This window comes from Mobula birostris, chromosome 20 (assembly GCF_030028105.1).
Source record: "Mobula birostris isolate sMobBir1 chromosome 20, sMobBir1.hap1, whole genome shotgun sequence".
Taxonomy (NCBI): domain Eukaryota; kingdom Metazoa; phylum Chordata; class Chondrichthyes; order Myliobatiformes; family Myliobatidae; genus Mobula; species Mobula birostris.
In genome coordinates this window covers 40,330,607-40,338,326 of record NC_092389.1, presented here as the reverse complement: position 1 = coordinate 40,338,326, position 7,720 = coordinate 40,330,607, and the positions used below count along the sequence as shown (strand labels likewise).

The window sequence follows — 7,720 nt, the reverse complement described above, 5'->3', positions numbered from 1 at the left end:
ACAATTTTACAATAGTCATGGGGAATTTCAATTACAGGTGGACTGGGAAAATCAGCTTGGTGCTGAATTCCAAGAGGGGAAATTTCTAGAATGCCTACGAGATGGCTTTTTAGAGCAGCTCATGTTTATGCCCATAATTCTGGATTGGATGTTGTGCAAGGAACTGGAATTGATTAGAAACATTTAAGGGAAAAGAACCCTCTGGGACAAGTGATCATAATATGATCAACTTCACATCAAAATTTGAGTGGAGTAAAGGGAATTACAGAGGCGTGAGAGAGGAGTTGACCAGAATTGATTGGAAAAGAACACTGGTAAGGGCTGGAATTTCTGGAAGCAATTCAGAAGGCGCAGGACACATACATCCCAAATAGAAAGAAGTATCATCTTTCCTTTAGATGTATTCTAAAGGAAAGATGACATAACCAACTATGGCTAACAAGAGAAGTCAAAGCCAACATAAAAGTCAAAGAGAGGGCATATAGTAGAGCAGAGATTAGTGGGAAGTTAGAGGACTGAAATTCCAACAGATAGGATAGGCCCCACCCCTCAATCCTCTTCACGCTTCCTCCCCCTCCACATCCATCCCTTAACCCTCTTCTTCCTCCATCCCCTCCCTCACACCCACCTCACTTCCTTCCCATCTCTTACCCTTCAGCTTCCCCCAACTGTATGTGTTTGTGTGTGTCCATCACCAATGCCCCCTCTCCCCCAACACACTCGCACTCCTGTACACACTACAATCCTTGCGGCTCAAATGATCTAAAAGTCTAATGCCCTCCCTCCTACATCAACTCCTTAGCTACGTGTTAATCGGTATAATTTTTCTATATTTGGCATGTGGCATGGGTGGCAATCCTGAGATCACAACCTTGGACATGCCAAACTCCCTGAACTCCCGTTGCAGAACCACATTACTCTTAAGAATGCTGAGGAGTCAATCTGAGATATCCCAGACCCTAACACCTGGGAGGGAACAGACCATCTGGAAATATCATTCTCATCCAAAGAACCTTCTTTCCGTTTCCCTAACTAACAAATCACCTATCAACACAGTTCCCCTCTTCTTTCCCTTTTCCTTCTAAGTCACAGAGACAAACTTAGTTCCAGAGGCCCAACCACTGTGACTTTCCTCTGTTGGGTCATCCCTCCAACAGCATCCAAAGTGATATACCTGTTGTTGAGGGGGATGGCCACAGAGGTACTCTACACTGGTTCCTGAACCCCCATCTATGACTGTCACCCAGTTTCTTGTGCACTGCACATTGGGTGTAACTACCTCTCTATACGACCTCTCTGTCACAACCTCAACCTCTCGAATAATCCATAGTTGATCCAGTTCCAATTCCAACTCCTTAACGCAGATTGTTAGAAGCTGCAGCCCGATGCAGTTCTCAAAGAGGGCTCCCTGCCTTAATACATCCCTCATGAGGAGCATTTCACTATTCTGCCTGGTACCTCTACTGTTCTACCTGAGCAAATGTAAAGAAGGGGGCAAACAAACTCTACCTACAGCTTATCTAACTGAACCTCTCACCCCTGAAGCCTCCAAGAGCTAAAGCCTCAAAATCCCCATTCTGACAACGGCTGCTCCACTTGCCCTGCCTTACTTTCATTTGTTCTTGCTAATCAATCCCAAATGCTGATTGCCACTGCTCAAAACTCCAAAAACAAAAATGCCACAAGTCACTGTCCTTAATATTCAATCAGTGAACCTGAGCGAATTATGTCCTCTCAAGCTTCAGATCTCTCCAATTGGCCTCTGGTTGATGATTGGACGACTGAGTGAATCTCTTCCCACATTCAGAGCAGCTGAATAGCCTCACACTACTGTGAGCTTCGTAGTGCATCACAAGATTGGAAGACTGAGTGAATCTCTTCCTACATTCACAGCAGGTGAATGGGCTTCTCCAGTGTGAACCCGTCGGTGTCTTTGTAATGTGGATGAGTGAGTGAATTCCTTCCCACAGTCTGAGCAGGTGAACGGTTTCTCCCCAGTGTGAACTCGCTGATGTACTTTTAAGTTAGATGACGATGTGAATTCCTTCCCGCAGTCTGAGCAGGTGAATGGCCTCTCCCCAGTGTGAACTCGCTGATGTTTCAGTAATTGAGATGACTGAGTGAATCCCTTCCCACATTCAGAGCATATGAATGGCCTCTCCCCAGTGTGAACACGCTGATGTACTTTCAAGTCAGATGACCAAGTGAATCGCTTCCCACAGTCCGAGCAGGTGAATGGCTTCTCCCCAGTATGAACTCGTTGATGTGCATTCAGTTGAGATGACCGATTGAATTCCTTCCCACAGTCTGAGCAGGAGAACGGTTTCTCTCCAGTGTGAATTCGCTGATGTTCCTTCAGTTGAACAGCCTGAATGAAGCCTTTCCCACATTCAGAACATGTGAACGGCCTCTCCCCGGTATGAATTCGGTAATGCTTCACAAGGGTGGATGACTGAGAAAACCCCTTCCCACATTCAGAACAGGTGAACGGTTTCTCCTCAGTGTGAACTAACTGGTGTTTCAGTAACGTGGATGAGTAAGTGAATCGCTTCCCACATTCCCAGCAGGTGAACGGCCTCTCCCCAGTGTGAACTCGCTGATGTGCGTACAGTTGAGATGACCGAGTGAATCCCTTCCCACAGTCAGAGCAGATGAATGGTCTCTCCCCAGTGTGAATTCGCTGATGTACTTTCAAGTCAGGTAACCAAGTGAACTCCTTCCCACAGTCTGAGCAGATGAATGGTTTCTCGCCAGTGTGAACTAACTGGTGTCTCAGTAGGTGAGATGACCGAGTGAATCCCTTCCCACAGTCTGAGCAGATGAATGGCCTCTCCCCACTGTGAACTCGCCGATGTACTTTCAAGCTCAATGACGATGTGAATTCCGCACCACAGTCTGAGCAGGTGAATGGCATGTTCTCAGTGTGAACTCGCTGATGTTTGTGAACCCTTTCCCGCAGTCAGAACAGGTGGAACATCTCACTATGGTGTGAACTTGCTGATGTATCTTCAGGCTGGATGATTGAGTAGTTCCCTCCCACACACAGAGCAGGTGAATGGCCTCTCCCCACTGTGACTGTGACTGGTGTGTCTGCGGGTAGGTGGTGAGTGAATCCCTTCCCACACTGAGAGAAGGAGAATGATGTCTCACTGCGATCAATTCTCTGGCAATTCAGAAAGTCAGATGTCAGATGTTTTGAATCCGTTGTACAATCAATACAGTTGAAGAACTGATCTCCAGTGAATAAATGCTGGTGTGTTCTCAGTGCCCCGGTTCCAGTGGATTTCACTGAGTTACAACAGAAAACTTCAGACACAAAACACGCTTCCAGTTGGGATGAGATAATTCTTCATTGCCAAGGATCGAAAACAGATGTGTTGGTGTTGCAAAGAAAATATCTGGTCACGCCTTAAATATCCGGTCAGAGACAGCAAAACTGACATGTTGTTGTATTTGAGATTCCTGCGCACAAGTGTTCTGCCATTTCAAACCTGTAAAAATATTTGCAAAAGACATCAATGGGTGAAGGACAGTATTTCCGGTGAGATTTTAGTCTGTGCTGAGCTCTGACATCACATTGTTATGAAATTCAACTCAAGCTGGAGGAACTCATCTTCTATCTGGGCATGGATCAGGCATCCTGACTATCAAATTCTCTGACTGTACCCCTATCTGTATCAGAATGGGCCATTTCTGCTCATTAGTCTGTGACTTGGCTCTGTTTGTCTCTTTAGATCTCTCCCCATTGGTATTATGTCAAGTTCTGGTCATATCCCACAGCGTTACAAAGAACCCGTGATGTTACATGGCTAATCCTGGGGACTTTCCAATTACGCTGACCCACCCACCCCAGGTGATTGACAGTAGCCATGTCAATGAGGGACAGGACATTAGTATTTCTCATTACAATGTGGCATATTTGTGATGTGAAATCCACAGGTTACTTGTTACCCAGGACAAAGGTGTTTGAAATCATTATGTACCCAGACAGCATGGAACAAAACATGTTTTCATGGGTAGAAAGGTCCAGAACAAGAGGAAGTCAAACAAAGGTGATCTTCTCAAGAACTAAAGTTGATGTTTTGTTCTTTCTTTCCCCCCATACATCACTAATTGACATTCTCACTGACTGGAAAGTACAACTCTTCAGACATTAACTGGGAACTATATTTTTGTTCCAAGTGGCCAATCCTTGGATTTAGATAACTGGAACTCGGCAGTGTTTGGTAGTCCATCCGCTCCCTGAGTGTTGACTGCCTCTTTACCCAGAAGACCCCACGAACAAGAAACTCATCTATCAGTCACACATCCAGCGATACACATGCACCACAGAAATGCTGCCAACGCCTTCGCTCATCAGCGGAAAGCCCCAAGGGGCCTGGGTATGGATCACGGGGCTGAGAAAGAAGGAAAGGACCGGGACTGTCCCAGGGTGCAGGAGCTCACAGTGATTGTCCCTCAATCGCAGTTCGGACACCAGTGGCGATGAAACCCCCGCTCTTCGTTGTGGCCAATCCTTCTGAGCCTCTCCTCCTTTGAATGCATGCACAATATCTGGGAACTAGTGCATGCACATTTGGTCGCCTGGTCACATACAGCAATTTCTGAATCGCACAGGCTTGTGGGTAATGTCTCAGGAATCAACAGTTCCCCTGTGTCACATGGTACAAAACCAGTCAATATTTGCCTGTCGAACACTTGGCAGCTACTTTAACGCAGCAAAGTTACCGCAAACTATGTACTCAATATCAACAGATGTTCCATGTGTCAAATGTCAAAGGACAATCCTCTAACTCATGCAGACAGAAAACACAAGATGCTGCAAATGCTGGAAATACCAAGGGTATTCTGACGAGGAATTTCTTTAGCCAGGGTATAGTACATCTGTGGAATTCGCTGCTACAGGCGGCTGTAAGGCACAAGTCACTGGGTGCATTTAAGTTGGAGGTTGCCAGAGCAGATAGAGGAGCGGGGGTGAAAATAAATGATGTTAAAAGTCACAAATAGAAGGGTTGTGTGTGGTGGTAATAATCTTCTGCGGTGTGTCTATTTCAATGCAAGGAGTATTGTGGGGAAGTCTGACGAGCTGAAGGCGTGGATTGACACATGAAATTACGACATTATAGCCATTAGTGAAACTTGGCTGCAGGAGGGGCAGAACTGGCAGCTTAATGTTCCAGGGTTCCAATGTTTCAGATGTGATAGACGCAGAGGAATAGAGGTGGGGGGGGGGGGGGGGCTGGCATTGATAGTCCAGGAAAATGTTACAGCAGTGCTCAGGCAGGACAGATTAGAGGGCTTGTCTACCAAGGTCATATGGGTGGAGCTGAGAAACAGGAAAGGTATGACCACATTAATGGGGTTGTATCATAGACCACCCAATACTCAGCGAGAATTGGAGGAGCAAATCTGCAGAGAGATAGCAGACAACTGCAGGAAACATAAAGTTGTGATAGTTAGGGATTTTAATTTTCCACATATTGATTGGGATTCCCATACTGTTAAAGGTCTAGACGGGTTAGAGTTTGTAAAATGTGTTCAGGAAAGTTTTCTAGATCAATATATAGAGGTACCAACTTGAGAGGATGCAATATTAGATGTCCTATTAGGAAACCAGTTAGGACAGGTGACAGAAGTGTGTGGAGGGGAACATTTTGGTTCCAGTGATCACAACACCATTAGTTTCAACTTGATCATGGACAAGGATAGATCTGGTCCTTGGGTTGAGGTTCTAAACTGGAAAAAGGCCAAATTTAAAGAAATGAGAAAGGATCTAAAAAGCGTGGATTGGGACAGCTTGTCCTCTGGCAAGGATGTGATTGGTAAGTGGGAGGCCTTCAAAGGAGAAATTTTGAGAGTGCAGAGTTTGTATGTTCCAGTGAGGATTAAAGGCAAAGTGAATAAGAATAAGGAACCTTGGTTCTCAAGGGATATTGGAACTCTGATAAAGAAGAAGAGAGAGATGTGTGACATGTATAGGAAACAGGGAGCAAGACTACGCCTGTCTGCAAATGGAGTAGCAGCAACTTTGTGCTGCGCTTAGTTTTGTTTCTCTCCCCCTAGTTTAAACTTCGAATTTAAAATTTTTATTTGCTGATTCTTGAGGGGGAACAATATGTCTGTGTCTACGAGGAGTGGGAAGAACTTGTCTGAACCTAGTGACAAAGGTAATGGGAAAGGAAAGGTACAAAAGGAAAGATCTGATGAAATGCCACCATGGGCTGAAGATATCGTTCGGACACTGAATTCAATTAAAGGCCAACTGGAAAAGAATAGCAATGAAATGAAGTCATTTCTGGGAAAACTTAAAGACTTGGAAACTCAAGTTATTACACATGAAGAGGAATTGAAGATAACTAAGCAAAAATTGTTTGAAGCTGCAACTCATTTGGAAAGATATCAAAATAAGATTATAGACCTGGAAACTAGGTCTCGCCAAAGGAATATATGAATTGTTGGGCTGCAAGAAGTTGGGCTGCAAGAAGGAGCTGAAGATGGAGATTTAACTGCTTACTTTGGTAAGCTTTTTCATACTTTATTTCCTACTATATTATCACAGCCGCCTACTATAGAAAGAGCACGCAGAGCTTTTATTTCGAAATTTAAAGATCCAAATAAACCACAATCTGTTTTGGTTTGTTTTCATCACTTTAAAATTAAAGATCAAATAATGCAACAGGCAAGAAAACAGACAGTTTTTAGATTTAAGGAATCTGAGCTCCATTTTTATGAGGATTATCCGAAGGAAGTAATGGAACAAGGATCAAGATTTGCTCTGGTAATGAAATAGGCATATGATAAGAAACTGTTTTTTTCTTTGCGTTACCAGACAAGAATTAAAGTTTTTCCTCTTAACTCTCCTCCTCGTACATTTTTTGATCCAAAAGCCGCACTGGAGTTCGTTCAAACTATACCTGCCGTCGTTACCGACGCTGCTACTGAATGAACTATATGAAAGGTTGTTTGGTTATCTGTATGTTATTGGCATTTCAGAAAGAAGATTTATGAAGGTTACTTGGACATTCCATTGAGAGACTAATACAAGAAGATAAGGAGATTTGTTCATTATTGCATATTATTGGTTTTTCTTTGGAAAGAAGATCTATGGTTCAAGTATGACTGTTTAAATGGTTACGCGGACATTCAACTGAGAAAAGAAGATAAAGGGACTTGTTTCTTTAACCTAATATCTGGTTTGATGTTTTTTTTTGTTTCTTTCTTAATTAACTAATTGGTAGTTTTTCCTACTGATGGGGCTCCTTTTAATATATATATATTTAGGGGAGGGTTCAATTACTTATTATTAATTGGTATTTTTGAAAATTTAGTGGGTTAAATATGCTATTACATACTCCCTACAGGAGCAGGGAGGTACTACTGCAGTTGTACAAGGCCTTGGTGAGACCACACCTGGAGTATTGTGTGCAGTTTTGGTCCCCTAATCTGAGGAAAGACATTCTTGCCATAGAGGGAGTACAAAGAAGGTTCACCAGATTGATTCCTGGGATGGCAGGACTTTCATATGAAGAAAGACTGGATGAACTGGGCTTGTACTTGTTGGAATTTAGAAGATTGAGGGGGGATCTGATTGAAAGATTCCCGATGTTGGGGAAGTCCAGAACGAGGGGCCACAGTTTGAGGATAGAGGGGAAGCCTTTTAGGACCGAGATTAGGAAAAACTTCTTCACACAGAGAGTGGTGAATCTGTGGAATTCTCTGC

The 7,720-nt window shown here is 43.8% G+C and overlaps 1 pseudogene; it reads right to left on the bottom strand.

Moving 5' to 3' along the window:
- Nucleotides 1-638: 638 nt before the first annotated feature.
- The window catches only part of LOC140185150 (uncharacterized), a 43,181-nt pseudogene continuing 36,099 nt past the window's right edge, over nt 639-7,720 (bottom strand).